The sequence below is a fragment of the Oncorhynchus mykiss genome, chromosome 9 (assembly GCF_013265735.2).
Source record: "Oncorhynchus mykiss isolate Arlee chromosome 9, USDA_OmykA_1.1, whole genome shotgun sequence".
Lineage (NCBI taxonomy): Eukaryota > Metazoa > Chordata > Actinopteri > Salmoniformes > Salmonidae > Oncorhynchus > Oncorhynchus mykiss.
In genome coordinates this window covers 70,462,987-70,486,396 of record NC_048573.1, presented here as the reverse complement: position 1 = coordinate 70,486,396, position 23,410 = coordinate 70,462,987, and the positions used below count along the sequence as shown (strand labels likewise).

The window sequence follows — 23,410 nt, the reverse complement described above, 5'->3', positions numbered from 1 at the left end:
ACAGGAAGGTAGCTCTCAGGAACAGGTTTGGAGACAGAACCTACAGGAGGGTAGCTCTCAGGAACAGGGTTGGAGACAGAACCTACAGGAGGGTAGCTCTCAGGAACAGGGTTGGAGAGAGAACCTACAGGAGGGTAGCTCTTAGGAATAGGGTTGGAGAGAGAACCTACAGGAGGGTAGCTCTCAGAACAGGGTTGGAGAGGTGTATCCATTGTATATATTCACCACGGCAGCATCCCTCCCTCTGCTTATATAGCTATAGCTCCTCTGTAAATTGTATATCCTCTCTGTAATCAGCCTATATGGTATGGTGTATATGTGGACTGTCTGTATTCTGTTTGTATTGTCTATTGCTGGCAGCACCTTCTCACTGTGGCAAATTCTGGGCATGTGTAAATGTGCTTGGTGAAAAAAAGGTGGTTCTGATTCAATGATGCCTGGTTTTCTGGCTTTTTAATCTGAGTTGGCAGGGGGAGTGGGTAGAAGGAACTCAAAGTAGAAGGTGAGGAAGAGGTCAAATGGGATGACAATAGAACCAGTTTGGAATTAGAATACTGCATGGCTTCTTATCCATAAACAGACTCTATCGGGTTTATTTAGGCAAGTCCCTTTCTTCTTTCGTGTCATCATTGCATTTGAAAGCCTAAACTGCTGGCATCCCAGCCCCCAACTTGAATCAGAGTTTTAATTGTGGTATAGGCTGAAACTGGACTGAGACTGGGTTGAGACTGGGCTTAAACTGGACTGAGACTGGGCTGAGACTGGGTTGAGACTGGGCATAAACTGGTCTTAAACTGGGCAGAGACTGGGCTTAAACTGGGCTGAGACTGGGTTGAGACTGGGCATAAACTGGGCTGAAACTGGGTTGAGACTGGGCTTAAACTGGGCTGAGACTGGGTTGAGACTGGGCATAAACCGGGCTGAAACTGGGCAGAGACTGGATTGAGACTGGGCTTAAACTGGGCTGAGACTGGGTTGAGACTGGGCTTAAACTGGGCTGAGACTGGGCTTAAACTGGCCTGAGACTGGTATGAGACTGGGCTTAAACTGGGCTGAGACTGGATTGAGACTGGGTTTAAACTGGGCTGAGACTGGATTGAGACTGGGCTTAAACTGGGCTGAGACTGGATTGAGACTGGGCTTAAACTGGGCTGAGACTGGATTGAGACTGGGCTTAAACTGGGCTGAGACTGGATTGAGACGGGGCTTAAACTGGGCTGAGCCTGGATTGAGACTGGGCTTAAACTGGGCTGAGACTGGGTTGAGACTGGGCTTAAACTGGGCTGAGACTGGGTTGAGACTGGGCTTAAACTGGGCTGAGACTGGGTTAGACTGGGCTTAAACTGGGTTGAGACTGAGCTTAAACTGGGGAGTGTCTGCCTGGCTTTGAAACTCACTCTACTCTTGTTGTTCATGGTGGTTTGTATGAGCAGTTTTGGAATGGAGAAAGGAGGGAGGAAGAGGAGCTAGCTACCATGGCAGGCACTATGTGGCGTTCCATAGGGTACTTTAAAATCGATCTACAACTCTAAATGACAGGCCGCAACTGCAATCAACCTGAATGTGGCCCAACCACACAGTAATCCAAATAAATAAACAGTTGGATAATGAATGTAGACCATTCTGCTGGGAAATCGTTTCCCTCTTCCTCCTTACCCACACTCTCTCGTGAATTCTTGTAGGCTACACTTTCTATTCGGTCTTTAGATTTTTGAAGGGGAAAGTAGCACAAACATTTTCACTAAGTGATGTGGGGATCTTTATATAACACAACAGCAGCTGCAGCAGATGTTTGATGCAGACCACAGGAGGCTGCTGAGGGGAGGACGGCTCATAATAATGGATGGAAAGGAGCAAATGGAATGGCATCAAACACATGGGAACCATAAGTTTGTCGTATTTCATACCATTCCACTCACTCTGCTCCAGCCATTACCACCAGCCCGTCCTCCCCAATTAAGGTGTGCCACCAACCTCCTGTGATACACAGACATAAACTACTTGTTTCTGTCTACACTCTTAGAAAGAAAAGAGTGGTATGTGACAACATTTGTACCTGTAGGAAAACCCCTGAAAATAAGCTGCACCCTTTTCATGTCCAGATAGAACCCTCTTCAGCTCCAGATAGAACCATTTTCATGTCCAGATAGAACCCTTTTCATGTCCAGATAGAACCCTTTTCATGTCCAGATAGAACCCTCTTCAGCTCCAGATAGAACCCTTTTCATGTCCAGAGAGAACCCTATTCATGTCCAGATTAGAACCCTCTTCAGCTCCAGATAGAACCCTTTTCATGTCCAGATAAGAACCATTTTCATGTCCAGATTAGAACCCTCTTCAGTTCCAGATAGAACCCTTTTCATGTCCAGGCAGAACCCTTTTCAGTTCCTGATAGAACCCTTTTCATGTCCAGATAGAACCCTTTTCATGTCCAGGCAGAACCCTCTTCAGCTCCAGATAGAACCCTTTTCATGTCCAGGCAGAACCCTTTTCAGTTCCTGATAGAACCCTTTTCATGTCCAGATAGAACCCTTTTCATGTCCAGGCAGAACCCTCTTCAGCTCCAGACAGAACCCTTTTCAGTTCCTGATAGAACCCTTTTCATGTCCAGATTAGAACCCTTTTCAGGTCCAGATTGAACCGTTTTCAACTCCAGATAGAACCCTTTTGGGTTCCAAATAAAACCCCTTTTGGTTCCACATAGAACCTGTTAAAGGAACTTTTTTTTTCAGAGGGTTCCCCCTTCAAGGACAAAATGAGAGTGTGTTGTGAGTGACACGTTCCCTGTCCTCACTCATCACCCATCACCAGAACATGTCAGTCTCACAGTTTATCAAAATCTAAAAGTTGTGCTGAGGGGTTAGATTTGTATTGTCCTTTTTCTAACTACAGGTATCAGACTGTATGAAATGTTGAAGCCCTTTACGGACATATTAATATCTATATTCATATATGTCTATGTTCCTGAAACAAATGTTTAGGATAAAACGATTTTGTGGAATGGGGGACCCTTCCACATGTTTTCCGAACAGTTGCGGATTTCAACCTCCTATCATTTATTTGTTTACGAGACATTTATTTGTTTACGAGACGTTTATTTGTTTTAATTAGAATAGTTTTGTAATAAAATAAAAAAATCTGTCTTGATGTGATTTTATATACCATTCCATTACCTTTATAAGGTTTAAATGGCTAATGGTAGGTTGTGAATTTCTTCATCCACACTATAATCTCACTTTAAATTAATCCATAATATAATCTCACTTTAAATTAATCCAAAATATAATCTCACTTTAAACTAACCCATAATATAATCTCACTTTAAACTAATCCATAATATAATCTCACTTTAAACTAATCCAGAATATAATCCCACTTTAAACTAATCCACACTATAATCTCACTTTAAACTAATCCATAATATAATCTCACTTTATACTAATTCATAATATAATCTCACTTTAAACTAACCCATAATATAATCTCACTTTATACTAATCCATAATATAATCTCACTTTAAAACTAATCCATAATATAATCTCACTTTAAAACTAATCCATAATATAATCTCACTTTAAACTAATCCAGAATATAATCTCACTTTAAAACTAATCCATAATATAATCTCACTTTAAACTAATCCAGAATATAATCTCACTTTTAAACTAATCCATAATATAATCTCACTTTAAACTAATCCATAATATAATCTCACTTTAAACTAATCCATAATATAATCTCACTTTAAACTAACCCATAATATAATCTCACTTTAAACTAATCCATAATATAATCTCACTTTAAAACTAATCCATAATATAATCTCACTTTAAACTAATCCATAATATAATCTCACTTTAAAACTAATCCATAATATAATCTCACTTTAAAACTAATCCATAATATAATCTCACTTTAAACTAATCCATAATATAATCTCACTTTACACTGAAACAGAATATAATCTCACTTTAAACTGAAACAGAATATAATCTCACTTTAAACTAATCCATAATATAATCTCACTTTAAACTAATCCAGAATATAATCTCACTTTATACTAATCCATAATATAATCTCACTTTAAACTAATCCATAATATAATCTCACTTTATACTAATCCATAATATAATCTCACTTTATACTAATCCATAATATAATCTCACTTTATACTAATCCATAATATAATCTCACTTTATACTAATCCATAATATAATCTCACTTTAAACTAATCCATAATATAATCTCACTTTAAAACTAATCCATAATATAATCTCACTTTAAACTAATCCATAATATAATCTCACTTTAAAACTAATCCATAATATAATCTCACTTTAAACTAATCCAGAATATAATCTCACTTTTAAACTAATCCATAATATAATCTCACTTTAAACTGAAACAGAATATAATCTCACTTTATACTAATCCATAATATAATCTCACTTTACACTAATCCATCATGTTGAAGTTAGTAAACCCCATTTTAAACATTTTATAAGACTCATTAATGACCTAAACGTGTCTGATTATCAAATAAAATCCAAAATGATCATGGGGAACCTCTCAAATGAAGAAAAACTCAATAAATAATTGAAACGTTGATTTTATGCTAATCAAAGTAATCATGCCCTTATGATATTGCAGTTGAATAAATTCCCTGAATGACAGGGAATCATAAATAGTTTAAGGTACATCCCATGTTTCCATTTTCCTGAAAACATTTAACTACAAATTGTATCCAAACAGTTGAAGCTGGATCCAAACTTTTCTGGGTTAAAAATCCCAATATTTCAGGCCACATGAACATATAAATAATAATAGTACTGTAAACACTACATTCCCTGGAGAACTAGATATCCAGCCACAGATCTTATTTCTTAATTTAATCGTCCTTCAAAATATTCACCTCGGTAAAACATCAATTCTATAAAGACATGAGAAGGTGTGACTGATTGTGTGACACTATTGACTTTCTACTTGTTGAAAGATGATTTAGAATAGGCGATCACTGGGTACGAGTAGGAAATAAGTATGAGCTAATTGTTGCAAAAACACTTTTCTGTATATTATTTAAATACTTCATCCAAACACATGTATATTTGCATGAATTATGAATTAGTTTACAGCAGACTATTCATTGTGCTTTGCACTTACCTATATCAGCCACCAGTGTGGTTCATGACTACAAACTACACGTTTTAGTTTTTTAAAGTTCAGAAATATTCAAAGATTAGTCAAAGTTATTTAAAGATGTTTAACAAATATTTACTTCAAAAATGTGAATAACAATTATGAGACCTATCAACACTACTCTTCAACACGAGCCTATTTCTCAAAATAACCCCATACCGTTCCATGTCCAATTGGCCTTACCTGAGGTTTTTATCAGTCCAAATGATGAATAGTTTTCATGATACTTTCCATTGGTCTTTGTTACAAAACATTCCAATATATTATCTTACTATCCATATCAGTGAACAATGTTGCAACAGGCCGGCTAATATGGTTCGGATGTATTTCCTTAGTATGATACCAACAAAACGTGTGTCACTTCAAAAATGTGAATAACAATTATGAGACCTATCAACACTACTCTTCAACACGAGCCTATTTCTCAAAATAACCCCATACCGTTCCATGTCCAATTGGCCTTACCTGAGGTTTTTATCAGTCCAAATGATGAATAGTTTTCATGATACTTTCCATTGGTCTTTGTTACAAAACATTCCAATATATTATCTTACTATCCATATCAGTGAACAATGTTGCAACAGGCCGGCTAATATGGTTCGGATGTATTTCCTTAGTATGATACCAACAAAACGTGTCCCCCCCCCCCCCCCCCCCCCCCCCCCCCCCCCCACCCCACTCCACTCCATTGAATACGCCGAAAGGCTTATTTAAGACTCTTGCTCCCCACCCCCTACTCTTTCTCATACACAAACACTTCCATCCGCGGTTTGGAAGCGTATGGAAGGGATGGGGAGGGGGTTGGGGTGACGAGGAAACGGGTTGATACGCCCTGGAAGTAATTCTTTCGCCCAAAAAAACACAAGGTGAAATGGGACCACCAGAGCATCGCATTCGGACGTGGGACCCACGCTCCGCATTCCAGAGCTGGTGGCGTTTGTGTGAAGAGCTGAATTTGTTGTACTATCAGGACCTCTGTGTGGTGATATTTTGTAACAGTTGAATTTAAGTCCCCCTAAAATGGAGAGTAATAGATGTGTTCATATGTAGAAACAGCTTTCATAATTTAGCTACTCAATTTAGTAGAATGTTTTATGGTGTGCATGCACAGTTAATTAATAATTAATAATTCCATAGTTTTAAACATTTTAGTAAGCTTACATTACCATTTAAAACATCTATTGGCCACATGAAAATTATATGTCGAAGAGTTACCTATAAAATGACATGAATTATGAATAATTACACAAACTTGAAACTCTCTATATATTTCTAAAATATTCGTTCAGTATTATAAAACCCAAACATAAACGAATAAACAAACCAATATGAATAACGTAATGAGTGGGATTACTTGCAAAGCACAGGTTATCAGTTAAACATAGGCTATCTCATAGGCCTATACAGTTACCTCTCAATATAATCAATGTAAAAGTGTTGATTAAGCAATATTGTACAAATACATGAGATTGCCGTTTTGACATAAATAAACATTTTATTCAATAAATATGCCTCGATTATCATTTTCAGCAACAAACAATGCCAAATCAATAGGATATAATAAAATGTATATCGAAAATAACATTAATATTCTTCAAATATAAAGATCTGTTGATCAGAAATATATATAGACTATAATGATTGTATATGTGAAATTGTAATATAAATGTTTATTTATCTTACTTTGTTTACCCTTCTTATTTATTGTTATATTAAATCTGTCTAAAGTTTAAATATCTCCGTTAGTTGTGTATACTGAGAGGGTAGGCTGCAGTCGAATCAGTTATATATTGCCATAACCAGTACTGTGAAAACGTCAGTCTAGCACGACAGAGTAAACTGCATGTCCCTAGTAGAAAAAAGTTGGTGAAAGTGGCCTGACGTCACATTCCCACAATGCTCGCGCCCCATAACTCGCTGCAGCCTGAGAGCGAGACAGAGACACAGTCAGGCCCCGAATATAGACACATTATAGAACATTTTAGATTATTATTTTTTTAAATCAAACAACAGATCGAGGGAAGAAAGACCGTGAAAGGTGGCGTGGAGTCTCTCCCACCGTATGTTTGCGAATAGTCGGTGATGGAATGTTACCGGGGTTCCGTGAGACATCGACTAATGCGGCGCTGGAAACTTTTTGGTGGGTAACTGCTCGTTTTTTGTCAGATCTCATAATGTAGCTGCACGTTCTGATGTGTGCATGTTTAAAAAAAAAAAAAAAAGATTTAGATTATTACAGCAACTTTCTTCAATGAGTATCGATAGATTGATGTTCACGACATGTCAATTATCAGTGATCTGTTGTAGTTCTGCAATCGGACACGGTTTAATTTATCTTATTTTGTAGAAGTATGTCAGCATCGGGCTATTTAAATCTTAATTACGGGATCGTTTCTTCGCTGCAATTTTTGTCGATAAATGTGTCATACATTTAAATAATTGAAGTTGTAAACATTATGCATTGTGTTAATGATGGCTTTGGCAATGATGATTGATGTTCGGTGCGATTTTTCTACAAATTGCAGCATTTTAAATCATTTCCGAATATTTATCATGGTGAACATGCTACTGCAGAAGAGCGAGGGAGATAGAAGAAGGGACGTCCCTGTTGTATTTGAAATAGTAAACTACTCCGATTTTTTAAGTAGGTCTGCCAACTACACATGTGACATTCAATGTTTACATGCACAATATCCTAATTCATGGACGTTGTTGCTTGATTTTCAGGCGTTCAAAATCAGCACACCATAGAAGTGGTGTGAGTGTTTTCTTTCGACAGTTCATCCATACTGTAATGGCTTGTGTCATGTGGTTGTCGCTGATTGAACGTTTCGGGCGGATTGAGGGGCTATGCTACTTTTGCGTCTCCTTGTGTGTGTGTGTCGTAATGGCTAAATAACACTATAGCAAGCCCTTAGAAGGGGGCAAGGTCATGTTATTGATGCGGGGGGGATCATTTCCATTTTTTAAATTTATTTTACCTTTACCTTTACTAGGCAAGTCAGTTAAGAACAAATTCTTATTTTCAATGACGGCATATGAACAGTGGGTTAACTGCCTGTTCAGGGGCAGAACGACAGATTTGTACCTTGTCAGCTCGGGGATTTGAACTTGCAACCTTCCGGTTACTAGTCCAACACTACCCACTAGGCTACCCTGCCGCACTGATACACCTTTGTTGTTGATGTTGTTGAACTTTGTAATTTCGTTTCAAACTGTTTTGTCAAACAACTTCTGGCTCTAAGAAAACAGATTCTGAGAAGCAACATGTGATTCTGTTGTCTGCACTGGCTGATCTCAAATATTATCTTTAATAATATTTTAGGCAATGGGCCTCATTTTGTATTTAGCAGTGTTTAGCTTATTTTCATGTTATGATGTAACCTACATTATACACGCAAAAAGAAGACTTCCAATGGCGATAGTGATGTCAATGATCCACATCGTAGCCTAATAGTACGTGCATTTAGGCCTACATTGTAACAGAGGACTTGTTGTGTGTGCAGATACGGCTGTATAATTAATCATCATCAATTGTACCAAACCCACAATGCAACGCTACTCCCATTATTGCCCCAGAACGGAGCCTGAAACATTGAGCGACATGTCAAAACTCCTATGACGTATTGGCGTGTTGGGAGGCTGCGAATGACTTTTAGTAGTTTCAATCATTTCGTTTTACGTCACTAGACTATTATAGCCTACTCGGCTATCAATGCTATTGCTAACTACTTATTGAATGTTTCGACTACGTACAGGCTATGCTTTCAGTGTGAACGTATGGCTACTTGGCGTAAAGTAGACCTATAGATACAACGTTGCTTTATTTGGCAACAATGTTGCAGGATAAATAAACAATATGCATCCCCGAAAAATTGAACCGCCTATAGACACTGTGGGCTACATTTATGCATAGTTGTCTAGGCTTGGCTACCTACTAATCACCACGACATGTTGTGAGGCAACAAATCGCCTCCTCGCCGTTATGGCAGGTCTGACACGAGCATGCTCCCTCCATCAAGGCCTCATGTCCACTGCCTGCAGCCACATAATAAGGAAATGGAAGTTGAGAACGTCACATGACAATGCCTTTTTGTTTTTTGACAATTGCAGTGCAAGTTGAGACGCAAATGTTGACGTTTGTTCTTTTCCTCATTATTTCTGAGTGAGACTTAGGTCAAACTTAAGTTAAATAGAAACTTGATGCATGTGTAGGCTACAACGTCACATCTGGAATAAATAGGCAGTGGATATAGTCTACTTCTGAAATAGTGGTAACCCCACAATAAATTACCTGGTTTTATATTCAATATTCAATGAAACTTCTCAAAACAAACCTTTGACAAGGACAATTTAAGATGTATATTTTTTAAATTAATGTAAACATTTCAAAGTTGAACAGTTTTTAGAAGCATGTTCTTTGTGGAAAAGACCGATTTGAATTACAGATAACCTAGTAATATCACATTAAACTTGACTAAATATATTTATTTTTCCTCATCCTTGTTTTTGTAGATAAGTATGTTTAATTCAGCGAAAGGTACTTTTTCCATGGATAAACATTTTGAATACTCTTGAAAAACTTTTGAAATACTTATACAACATCTTTTGATTACCTTATACATGAGCTCAGCCTGTGTGGTGGGAAGCCAACACGCTACATGTTTGCCTTTGATAGAGAAATGTTTTTTGTGTGTGGTGGAGGGAGGTCCCCTTGCTTCCTCTGGAAATGTCCCACAATCCCCTTCACCTCTTTGGGTAGGAGGCTGATTTCCATGAGAAAAGAGCATCAGTTGGGTTAATGGGAAGGACAGCTCTCAGGAAAAACACATGGTAGCTAATAACCAGAGAAGAACAGGGAGATTTTTTTGTATTTATTCACCTTCTGGGGAGCACGGAGGAGTGGCGAGGCCCGGCGGGGACAGTGGGTTCGCGTAACAATGGATGTTAGCATCAAGGCGGCAACAAGATTGTTCTATTTAGTTATTTTCTCAAGAAAGCATGAGAAAAACAGGCAGATTGGGAGCCTGAGAACTGCCGCGGATCATGGGCATCAGAGGAAGTCTTGTCTCTCAAAGTGTGTGAACCGCACAGGAGGTTGGTGGCACCTTAATTGGGGAGGGCGAGCTCGTGGTAATGACTGGAGCAGAATCAGTGGAATCATATCAAATACATCAAACACATGGTTTCCATGGTTTCCATGGTTTCCATGTGTTTGATGCCATTCCATTTGCTCCGTTCCAGACATTATTATGAGCCGTCCTCCCCTCAGCACCCTCGTGTGTGTGTGTGTGTGTGTGTGCGCGTGTGTGCGTCAACCGAGAAGGGAACAATTATTTATTTGAGTTATATGATGTAGTGTTTCACACACAGTAGCCCTGCTGACCGTTGAACCCTGTGGTTGCTTTGGTCACTCCAACTCAGAGAGATAACATCAGGGCCAAGTTCACAGGGCTAATAGCACTCCCAAATCATCGTCATCGCTGCTGAACTGTCCAGCACCATAGAGATAAGTAGATAACTCTTCCAACGGTTGGCTAAGTGGTGATTCACCACGCACACAAAGTTGTTCTGTTTATTTGATGAACATAGTTATCAATTAAACGAAGCAATGGCATTTCACTTATATCTATGGTTTGGTTAAAGTGTGACATGTTTTTAATGTTTGTTCATTTTATTTTCCTAAAGACTTTCTCAAACCCCCCTGTTTTCTGTCAGCTTTGTTTTGAATTTGGTTCAATACTTATTATTTCTATATTTATTTATCATTTTCATTATGGGTATATATTGGGTATATAATGGGTATATATATTTATATATATACCTGCATGAAGATCTACCTGTATCCAAAATCTAAAAAAAATCTAATTGCCATGAACCAATTTTCTAAAACCTTGTTGAGATTTGAAGGGAAACTGACTGGATCATGTTTTGAAGGCAGCGTGTGTGTGTGTGTGTGTGTGTGTGTGTGTGTGTGTTTGCATGCAGCAGCAACAGCATTAATTCTGAAAACAATTTTAACAACTCATTTTCACCAAGCAAATAACATATATTTATATATTTAAATATAAATATATTTGAACGTTGTTGCACACACACACACACACACACACACACACACACACACACAGTTGAACATATGAGACACACATTTATGTAGATACATTCAGACTGGTAGACGTTGCTCTGGGCCGTTGCACGTTCTGATGGTCCTTGCGGTGTGCAGGTCTGTAGTAGTGCGAAAATGCTACATGCTTGAACCACATACTGACACTTTTCCTTCTGGATTTTTTTTCTGGGAAGAGCGGAGCAGCTGCGGCTTTTTAGGACCTAGTTCCATCCATCACGAAGCACCACTTACACCTCTCCCTCTGTCCCCTCCCTCTCTCTCTGTCCTCCATCCATCTCATCCAAAGACTGGGGCTTACACCCCTCCTTTCCCCCTGTCTTTCTCTCTCCCCTCTCTCTCTCTCTCTCTCTCTCTCTGTCTCTCTCTGTCCTCCATCCATCTCATCCAAAGACTGGGGCTTACACCCCTCCTTTCCCCCTGTCTTTCTCTCTCCCCTCTCTCTCTCTCTCTCTCTCGCTCTCTCTCTCTCTGTCCTCCATCCATCTCATCCAAAGACTGGGACTTACACACCCCTCAGGGCTACTTCCTCTATGGTGTCTGTTCTAGATGTATTGCCTGTCTTTTCTCTCTGCAGTAAACACGTTGTTTTGTTTTTGGGACTTCGCTGTCAGTTCATTGTCTTTGACATATGGTTTCATTCTCAAAACATACTGGGACATGTCATGGTTCTTTCCAAATAGAATAATGATGAGATCAGTTGATATACAACTGCTATCTGAGGGCCCAGTTTGGTAAAAGATTAAGCTGATGTACAGGAGAAACGAAGACTCCCCCCCACCTCTCTCTCTCTCTCTCTCTCTCTCTCTCTCTCTCTCTCTCTCTCTCTCTCTCTCTCTCTCTCTCTCTCTCTCTCTCTCTCTCTCTCTCTCTCTCTCTCTCTCTCTCTCTCTCTCTCTCTCTCTCTCTCTCTCTCTCTCTCTCTCTCTCTCTCTCTCTCTCTCTCTCTCTCTCTCTCTCTCTCTCTCTCTCTCTCTCTCTCTCTCTCTCTCTCTCTCTCTCTCTCTCTCTCTCTCTCTCTCTCTCTCTCTCTCTCTCTGTCCTCCATTCATCTCATCCAGTTTGGTAAAAGCTGATGTACAGGAGAAACGAAGACTCCCCTCTCTCTCTTTCTCTCTCTCTGTCCTCCATCCATCTCATCCAGTTTGGTAAAAGCTGATGTACAGGAGAAACGAAGACTCCTCTCTCTCTCTCTCTCTCTCTCTGTCCTCCATCCATCTCATCCAGTTTGGTAAAAGCTGATGTACAGGAGAAACGAAGACTCCCCTCTCTCTCTTTCTCTCTCTCTGTCCTCCATCCATCTCATCCAGTTTGGTAAAAGCTGATGTACAGGAGAAACGAAGACTCCCCTCTCTCTCTCTCTCTCTCTCTCTCTCTCTCTCTGTCCTCCATCCATCTCATCCAGTTTGGTAAAAGCTGATGTACAGGAGAAACAAAGACTCCCCTCTCTCTCTCTCTCTCTCTCTCTCTCTCTCTCTCTCTCTCTCTCTCTCTCTCTGTCTCTCTGTCCTCCATCCATCTCATCCAGTTTGGTAAAAGATTAAGCTGATGTACAGGAGAAACAAAGACTCCCCTCTCTCTCTCTCTCTCTCTCTCTCTCTCTCTCTCTCTCTCTCTCTCTCTCTCTCTGTCCTCCATCCATCTCATCCAGTTTGGTAAAAGCTGATGTACAGGAGAAACAAAGACTCCCCTCTCTCTCTCTCTCTCTCTCTCTCTCTCTCTCTCTCTCTGTCCTCCATCCATCTCATCCAGTTTGGTAAAAGCTGATGTACAGGAGAAACGAAGACTCCCCTCTCTCTCTCTCTCTCTCTCTCTGTCCTCCATCCATGTCATCCAGTTTGGTAAAAGCTGATGTACAGGAGAAACAAAGACTCCCCTCTCTCTCTCTCTCTCTCTCTCTGTCCTCCATCCATCTCATCCAGTTTGGTAAAAGCTGATGTACAGGAGAAACGAAGACTCCCCTCTCTCTCTCTCTCTCTCTCTCTCTGTCCTCCATCCATCTCATCCAGTTTGGTAAAAGCTGATGTACAGGAGAAACGAAGACTCCCCTCTCTCTCTCTCTCTCTCTCTCTCTGTCCTCCATCCATGTCATCCAGTTTGGTAAAAGCTGATGTACAGGAGAAACGAAGACTCCCCTCTCTCTCTCTCTCTCTCTCTGTCCTCCATCCATCTCATCCAGTTTGGTAAAAGCTGATGTACAGGAGAAACAAAGACTCCCCCCTCTCTCTCTCTCTCTCTCTCTCTCTCTCTCTCTCTCTCTGTCCTCCATCCATCTCATCCAGTTTGGTAAAAGATTAAGCTGATGTACAGGAGAAACGAAGACTCCCCTCTCTCTCTCTCTCTCTCTCTCTGTCCTCCATCCATGTCATCCAGTTTGGTAAAAGCTGATGTACAGGAGAAACAAAGACTCCCCTCTCTCTCTCTCTCTCTCTCTCTCTCTCTGTCCTCCATCCATCTCATCCAGTTTGGTAAAAGCTGATGTACAGGAGAAACAAAGACTCCCCTCTCTCTCTCTCTCTCTCTCTCTCTCTGTCCTCCATCCATCTCATCCAGTTTGGTAAAAGATTAAGCTGATGTACAGGAGAAACGAAGACTCCCCTCTCTCTCTCTCTCTCTCTTTCTCTCTCTCTCTCTCTCTCTCTGTCCTCCATCCATCTCATCCAGTTTGGTAAAAGCTGATGTACAGGAGAAACAAAGACTCCCCTCTCTCTCTCTCTCTCTCTCTCTCTCTGTCCTCCATCCTTCTCATCCAGTTTGGTAAAATATTAAGCTGATGTACAGGAGAAACGAAGACTGGAGGACTATGTATATATAGATAGACATATGCAAGGTATCTATCAGAAATGGAGAACTTTTCCCCCTGAAGTCAAATGCATCAATTTAATTTTTAATTTTTTTTTATTCCTGATGTGATTATTATTCAGAAAAATGACCAAGTCAGAGTCTAAATATAAAGGTCAGGTTAAATTGCTCACGCCAATGTTTATTTAATATCTTTGTTCACAAACTACTGCCTGCGGAAACACTTTAAACTGTGACGTGAGCCTACCTGGCAGTTGTATAATGTTTTACAGTACCCAAAGGGATTCTGTGATTTTATGACTGTGGGAAATATATTTACTGTGTAAGAACTGCAACGTAGATTCCGTTACGTTGAAGCCTTGAGACAGACTGACAGTTTGTGTATCTTGAACTCCACTAAGCAAAACCTCACCTCGGATCATTCTCTACCATTATTTCTAAAGATGCTACGTTTAGGTAAGTGGCAGGAGAACATGTAGGTTTGCATTAAAGGGTTTGGAAATAATGAAAATAAGATATACCTAAACGTGAGTCATATCCCTGCCTAGGGAGGGAGTTATTCCTCTTAGCCCTGTAATGCCTTAAATATGCACCGATCCAGTTATGCCATTTTATGTGTCAGTGAATCAGAGGGGATCAGAGGGGAACTGAGAGGAACTGTAGTACTGAGAGGATCAGAGAGGAACTGTAGTACTGAGAGGATCAGAGGGGAACTGAGAGGAACTGTAGTACTGAGAGGATCAGAGGGGAACTGAGAGGAACTATAGTACTGAGAGGATCAGAGGGGAACTGTAGTACTGAGAGGATCAGAGAGGAACTGTAGTACTGAGAGGATCAGAGGGGAACTGTAGTACTGAGAGGATCAGAGGGGAACTGAGAGGAACTGTAGTACTGAGAGGATCAGAGAGGAACTGTAGTACTGAGAGGATCAGAGAGGAACTGTAGTACTGAGAGGATCAGAGGGGAACTGAGAGGAACTGTAGTACTGAGAGGATCAGAGGGGAACTGAGAGGAACTGTAGTACTGAGAGGATCAAAGGGGAACTGAGAGGAACTGTAGTACTGAGAGGATCAGAGGGGATCAGAGAGGAACTGTAGTACTGAGAGGATCAGAGAGGAACTGTAGTACTGAGAGGATCAGAGAGGAACTGAGAGGAACTGTAGTACTGAGAGGATCAGAGAGGAACTATAGTACTGAGAGGATCAGAGAGGAACTGTAGTACTGAGAGGATCAGAGAGGATCAGAGAGGAACTATAGTACTGAGAGGATCAGAGAGGAACTGTAGTACTGAGAGGATCAGAGGGAACTGTAGTACTGAGAGGATCAGAGAGGAACTGTAGTACTGAGAGGATCAGAGAGGAACTGTAGTACTGAGAGGATCAGAGGGGAACTGTAGTACTGAGAGGATCAGAGAGGAACTGTAGTACTGAGAGGATCAGAGAGAATCTGTAGTACTGAGAGGATCAGAGGGGAACTGTAGTATTGAGAGGAACTGTAGTACTGAGAGGATCAGAGGGGAACTGAGAGGAACTGTAGTACTGAGAGGATCAGAGGGGAACTGAGAGGAACTGTAGTTCTGAGAGGATCAGAGAGGAACTGTAGTACTGAGAGGAACTGTAGTACTGAGAGGATCAGAGAGGAACTGTAGTACTGAGAGGATCAGTGAGGAACAGAGAGGAACTGTAGTACTGAGAGAATCAGAGGGGAACAGTAGTACTTTGAGGAACTGTAGTACTGAGAGGAACTGAGAGGAACTGTAGTACTATGAGGATCAGAGGGGAACAGTAGTACTTTGAGGAACTGTAGTACTGAGAGGAACTGAGAGGAACTGTAGTACTGAGAGGATCAGAGGGGGAACTGTAGTACTGAGAGGATCAGAGAGGATCAGAGGGGAACTGTAGTACTGAGAGGATCAGAGAGGAACTGTAGTACTGAGAGGATCAGAGAGGATCTGTAGTACTGAGAGGATCAGAGAGGTACTGTAGTACTGAGAGGATCAGAGAGGTACTGTAGTACTGAGAGGATCAGAGGGGAACTGTAGTACTGAGAGGATCAGAGAGGAACTGTAGTACTGAGAGGATCAGAGAGGATCAGAGAGGAACTGTAATACTGAGAGGATCAGAGAGGGACTGTAGTGATTTATCAGATCATCAAGAACATCAAGGAGAGCGGTTCAATTGTTATGAAGAAGGCTTCAGGGCGCCCAAGAAAGTCCAGCAAGCGCCAGGACCGTCTCCTAAAGTTGATTCAGTTGCGGGATCAGGGCACCACCAGTACAGAGCTTGCACTGCACGCACAGTGAGGTGAAGACTTTTGGAGGATGGCCTGGTGTCAAGAAGGGCAGCACAGAAGCCACTTCTCTCCAGGAAAAACATCAGGGACAGACTGATATTCTGGGGAGGACTGCTGAGGTACAGGGATTGGACTGCTGAGGACTGGGGTAAAGTCATTTTCTCTGATGAATCCCCTTTCCGATTGTTAGGGGCCTTGTCCGGAGAAGACAAGGTGAGCGCTACCATCAGTCATGTGTCATGCCAACAGTAGAGCATCCTGAGACCATTCATGTATGGGGTTGCTTCTCAGCCAACGGCGGGGGCTCACTCACAATTTTGCCTACGAACACAGCCATGAATAGAGAATGGTACCAACACATCCTCTGAGAGCAACTTCTCCCAACCATCCAGGAACAGTTTGGTGACGAACAATGCCTTTTCCAGCATGATGGAGCACCTTGCCATAAGGCAAAAGTGATAACTAAGTGGCTCGGGGAACAAAACATCGACATTTTGTGTCCATGGCCAGGAAACTCCCCAGACCTTAATCCCATTGAGAACTTGTGGTCAATCCTCAAGAAGCGGGTGGACGAACAAAAACCCACACATTCTGACAAACTCCAAGCATTGATTATGCAAGAATGGGCTGCCAGATGCGGCCCACAAGTTAATTGACAGCATGCCAGGGTGGATTGCAGAGGTATTGAAAAAGAAGGGTCAACACTGCAAATATTGGCTCTTTGCATCAACTTCATGTAATTGTCAATAAAAGCCTTTGACACTTATGAAATGCTTGTAATTATACTTCAGTATTCCATAGTAAGATCTGACAAAAATATCTAAAGACACTGAAGCAGCAAACTTTGTGGAAATTAATATATGTGTCATTCTCAAAACTTCTGGCCACGACTGTAGTACTGAGGATCAGAGGACTGTAGTACTGAGGATCAGAGGACTGTAGTACTGAGGATCAGAGGACTGTAGTACTGAGGATCAGAGGACTGTAGTACTGAGGATCAGAGGACTGTAGTACTGAGGATCAGAGGACTGTAGTACTGAGGATCAGAGGACTGTAGTACTGAGGATCAGAGGACTGTAGTACTGAGAGTAATGCCTGACTCACACTCAGAGCAGAACACAGCCAGACACCATGTCTGGTGACACATTACCCCTTCCTTCTTCTCAAGTGATTTTTAACAACCCCTCCACAACCCCACCCTGCTCCACAATCCCACCCTGCTCCACAACCCCACCCTGTTCCACAATCCCAACCCCTCAAAAATTATACCAACGAAAGCATCTCTCCCTCCTTAGATGACAAGAAAGCATCTCTCCATCCTTAGATGATAAGAAAGCATCTCTATCCTCCTTAGATGACAAGAAAGCATCTCTCCATCCTTAGATGACAAGAAAGCATCTCTCCCTCCTTAGATGACAAGAAAGCATCTCTCCCTCCTTAGATGACAAGAAAGCATCTCTCCCTCCTTAGATGACAAGAAAGCATCTCTCCCTCCTTAGATGACAAGAAAGCATCTCTCCCTCCTTAGATGACAAGAAAGCATCTCTCCCTCCTTAGATGACAAGAAAGCATATCTCCCTCCTTAGATGACAAGAAAGCATCTCTCTCTCCTTAGATGACAAGAAAGCATCTCTCCCTCCTTAGATGACAAGAAAGCATCTCTCCCTCCTTAGATGACAAGAAAGCATCTCTCCCTCCTTAGATGACAATAAAGCATCTCTCCCTCCTTAGATGACAAGAAAGCATCTCTCCATCCTTAGATGACAAGAAAGCATCTCTCCATCCTTAGATGACAAGAAAGCATCTCTCCATCCTTAGATGATAAGAAAGCATCTCTCCATCCTTAGATGACAAGAAAGCATCTCTCCATCCTTAGATGACAAGAAAGCATCTCTCCATCCTTAGATGACAAGAAAGCATCTCTCCATCCTTAGATGACAAGAAAGCATCTCTCCATCCTTAGATGATAAGAAAGCATCTCTCCACCCTTAGATGACAAGAAAGCATCTCTCCATCCTTAGATGACAAGAAAGCATCTCTCCATCCTTAGATGATAAGAAAGCATCTCTCCCTCCTTAGATGACAAGAAAGCATCTCTCCATCCTTAGATGACAAGAAAGCATCTCTCCCTCCTTAGATGACAAGAAAGCATCTCTCCATCCTTAGATGACAAGAAAGCATCTCTCCATCCTTAGATGATAAGAAAGCATCTCTCCCTCCTTAGATGACAATAAAGCATCTCTCCCTCCTTAGATGACAAGAAAGCATCTCTCCATCCTTAGATGACAAGAAAGCATCTCTCCATCCTTAGATGACAAGAAAGCATCTCTCCCTCCTTAGATGACAAGAAAGCATCTCTCCCTCCTTAGATGACAAGAAAGCATCTCTCCCTATTAGAAAGAAGTAGAAAAACATGAAGTTGAGACTGTGTGAAATGATTCCCACTTTTTTTGGTAACATTCAAAGCTCACAACGTTTGGCCAAAACATTTGAGAGGGTGGTGAAGGTAAGGATGCATACATTGAGAGATGAGGGAATATGAACATTGTCTGAACATTGGATTTCTGTCACGTTCTGACCTTAGTTCCTTTGTTATGACTTTGTTTTAGTATGGTCAGGGCGTGAGTTGGGTGGGTTGTCTATGTTCCGTTTTCTATGTTGTGTGTTTTGCGTTTGGCCTGGTATGGTCCTCAATCAGAGGCAGGTGTCGTTAGTTGTCTCTGATTGAGAATCATACTTAGGTAGCCTTTCCCACTTGTGTTTGGTGGGTGTTTATTTTCTGTGTCTGTGTGTTCCACACGGAACTGTTTGGGTGGGTGTTTATTTTCTGTGTCTGTGTGTTCCACACGGAACTGTTTGGGTGGGTGTTTATTTTCTGTGTCTGTGTGTTCCACACGGAACTGTTTCGGTTGGTGTTTATTTTCTGTGTCTGTGTGTTCCACACGGAACTGTTTGGGTTGGTGTTTATTTTCTGTGTCTCTGTGTTCCACACAGAACTGTTTGGGTTGGTGTTTATTTTCTGTGTCTGTGTGTTCCACACAGAACTGTTTGGGTTGGTGTTTATTTTCTGTGTCTGTGTGTTCCACACGGAACTGTTTGGGTTGGTGTTTATTTTCTGTGTCTCTGTGTTCCACACGGAACTGTTTCGGTTGGTGTTTATTTTCTGTGTCTGTGTGTTCCACACGGAACTGTTTGGGTTGGTGTTTATTTTCTGTGTCTCTGTGTTCCACACGGAACTGTTTCGGTTGGTGTTTATTTTCTGTGTCTGTGTGTTCCACACGGAACTGTTTGGGTTGGTTATTTCACGTGTTTATTGTTTAGTTTCAATGTTCGCTTGTTTTAATAAAGAGCATGAACACGTACCACGCTGCGCATTTCTAAATGTGGAGAGAACTTCATTAGGACATTAGAGTATATGGGAGGGGAAAGTCCATCAGGTACCGCAGCTTTGCTCTGCGTCTAGGTGAATGTCCTCTGTTCACTCTCTCATCCTCCCACCTCTCTCATCCTCCCACCTCTCTGATCCTTCCACCGCTCTGACATCCTCCCACCTCTCTCATCCTCCCACCTCTGATCCTTCCACCGCTCTGACATCCTCCCACCTCTCTCATCCTCCCACCTCTGATCCTTCCACCTCTCTGACATCCTCCCACCTCTCTCATCCTCCCACCTCTCTGATATCCTCCCACCTCTCTCATCCTCCCACCTCTCTGATATCCTCCCACCTCTCTCATCCTCCCACCTGTCTCATCCTCCCACCTCTCTGACATCCTCCCACCTGTCTCATCCTCCCACCTCTCTGACATCCTCCCACCTCTGTCTCATCCTCCCACCTCTGTCTCATCCTCCCACCTCTGTCTCATCCTCCCACCTCTGTCTCATCCTCCCACCTCTGTCTCATCCTCCCACCTCTCTGACATCCTCCCGCCTCTCTGACATCCTCCCGCCTCTCTGACATCCTCCCGCCTCTCTGACATCCTCCCACCTCTCTGATATCCTCCCACCTCTCTCATCCTCCCACCTGTCTCATCCTCCCACCTCTCTGACATCCTCCCACCTGTCTCATCCTCCCACCTCTCTGACATCCTCCCACCTCTCTGACATCCTCCCACCTCTGTCTCATCCTCCCACCTCTCTGACATCCTCCCTCCTCTCTGACATCCTCCCTCCTCTCTGACATCCTCCCACCTCTCTGACATCCTCCCACCTCTCTGACATCCCCCCACCTCTCTGACATCCTCCCACCTCTCTGACATCCTCCCACCTCTCTGACATCCTCCCGCCTCTCTGACATCCTCCCGCCTCTCTGACATCCTCCCACCTCTCTCCCCCATTCACACATATATGGCGTACCCTTCATGAACACGTGGTTGACTGCATGTTGTCCCGCCTAGATACTTCCCCTCTCTTTTCCTTCCTGTCACATTTCTTCCTCTTCCTCTCTCTTCCTCTTCCTCTCTCTTCCTCTCTCGTCAAAGTCTTGGATGACAACACACACACAAAAAAAAAATGTAAGTGGAGTGACAACTTTGAGTCCCTTTACTGTGTTCCCTCCAGCTTTAGTGTGAGTTTTTAGAGTTTGATTGAAGGTCCCCTTTCTCTGGTGTCTGGTGTGAAAGCTGTCCTAATTGAATGATAAAGTGCCCCCTGAGATGGAGTCTGGTGAAGAGGCAACAATGCCCAGCCTGTGTGTGGTAGAGGGATTTTGGTTCACATCCAGCCTTTGCCTCTCTACTCCGAGAGAGGGCCTATTATACAGCTCTCTGCTGGACTAGATCACGTGACCGTATCTCTCTCTCTCTCTCTCTCCCTCTCTCCCCCTTCCTCTCTGTACGGTGTCCTCCCCTTCCCCAGTGTGGGCTGGCCAATCGCGGGCCAGTGGGTCCTCTTCACACTGGCCATGTGGTTGAATGGCCTCATTTTGCCAGCGAGTGACTTTCTGCACATATCTCTGTGCTCACCGCCTCCACTGCCTGCTGGACGCCACAGTGACAGGGGGGGGGGGGGGGGGGCAGATCTGTATCCAGACATGTTCAGCTCATAGAGATACAACCGCCAGAGAGTTTCTGTAAAAACCCAACCAGCTCAAAATACCCTAAATTCACATACACATTCGTGTCTTCATCAATGGATGTGACTTGGTAAAGAGGTAGAGAGCTTTTGAGAGAGACCATTGGAACTTGGTGTCTATCTAACGTTCATATGTCTCTGCTGACTTTTACTGTTTTGCTGTTGTGTTGTAGGGCTGCGCTCCATTAGCCTATTAGCTAGTTTTTTGCCCATTCTATCTGCGTACATTTGGAATTAGATTTGTCGTATCAGTTTAGTTATTTTTGTCCATATTCTCCAAAACAGGAGATACTTCCATAAGTGAATATACTTTCATCTTGCCTAAACACCAAAACTGTGACGAGAGAGAGAGATGTTTATTCAATGCTCTTCTGTTTAGCACCTTTTAGTACAAATATTGAAGTACAGTACTTGCCAGTTTGCTCTGTGTTTCTGTGGAGAAACACTACAAAAGTATGCAGACACCCTTTCAGATGTAGTGGATTCGTCTGTTTCAGCCCGTTGCTGACAGGGGGTATAAAATTGAGCACACAGCCATGCACTCTCCATAGACAAACATTGGCAGTAGAATGGCCCGAACTGAAGAGCTCAGTGGCACCGTCATGGGATGCCACCTTTCCAACAAGTCAGTTTGTCAAATATCTGCCCTGCTAGAGCTGCCCTGGCCAACTGTAAAGTCAAATCTAATCCAATTTTATTGGTCACATACACGTGCTTAGCAGATGTTATTGGTCACATACACATGTTTAGCTGATGTTATTGGTCACATACACATATTTAGCAGATGTTATTGGTCACATACACATGTTTAGCTGATGTTATTGGTCACATACACATGTTTAGCTGATGTTATTGGTCACACACACATGTTTAGCTGATGTTATTGGTCACATACACATGTTTAGCTGATGTTATTGGTCACATACACATGTTTAGCTGATGTTATTGCGGGTGTAACAAAATGCTTGTGTTTCTATCTCCAACAGTGCAGTAATATCTAACAAGTAATATCTAACAAGTAATATCTAACATTTCACAACAATACACACAAATGTAAAGGAATGGAATTAAGAATATAGAAATATTTGGATGAGAAATATTTTAGAAAACAGTATACATACAGTGCCTTGCGAAAGTATTCGGCCCCCTTGAACTTTGCGACCTTTTGCCACATTTCAGGCTTCAAACATAAAGATATAAAACTGTATTTTTTTGTGAAGAATCAACAACAAGTGGGACACAATCATGAAGTGGAACGACATTTATTGGATATTTCAAACTTTTTTAACAAATCAAAAACTGAAAAATTAGGCGTGCAAAATTATTCAGCCCCCTTAAGTTAATACTTTGTAGCGCCACCTTTTGCTGCGATTACAGCTGTAAGTCGCTTGGGGTATGTCTCTATCAGTTTTGCACATCGAGAGACTGACATTTTTTCCCATTCCTCCTTGCAAAACAGCTCGAGCTCAGTGAGGTTGGATGGAGAGCATTTGTGAACAGCAGTTTTCAGTTCTTTCCACAGATTCTCGATTGGATTCAGGTCTGGACTTTGACTTGGCCATTCTAACACCTGGATATGTTTATTTTTGAACCATTCCATTGTAGATTTTGCTTTATGTTTTGGATCATTGTCTTGTTGGAAGACAAATCTCCGTCCCAGTCTCAGGTCTATGGACAGAGTCTCCCACCTCAACTGTAGATCTCTGCAGTTCATCCAGAGTGATCATGGGCCTCTTGGCTGCATCTCTGATCAGTCTTCTCCTTGTATGAGCTGAAAGTTTAGAGGGACGGCCAGGTCTTGGTAGATTTGCAGTGTCTGATACTCCTTCCCTTTCAATATTATCGCTTGCACAGTGCTCCTTGGGATGTTTAAAGCTTGGGAAATCTTTTTGTATCCAAATCCGGCTTTAAACTTCTTCACA

The 23,410-nt window shown here is 42.0% G+C and overlaps 1 protein-coding gene across 2 annotated transcripts in view; it reads left to right on the top strand.

The window, feature by feature from the left end:
- Positions 1-7,084: 7,084 nt before the first annotated feature.
- LOC110531265 (pleiomorphic adenoma gene-like 2) overlaps positions 7,085-23,410 on the top strand; it is a 51,362-nt gene continuing 35,036 nt past the window's right edge. For both annotated transcript variants that reach the window (XM_036988888.1, XM_036988889.1), the window contains exon 1: positions 7,085-7,337. The gene's annotated coding sequence lies outside the window, so the exon portion shown is untranslated. The remainder of the gene's footprint in view (positions 7,338-23,410) is intronic.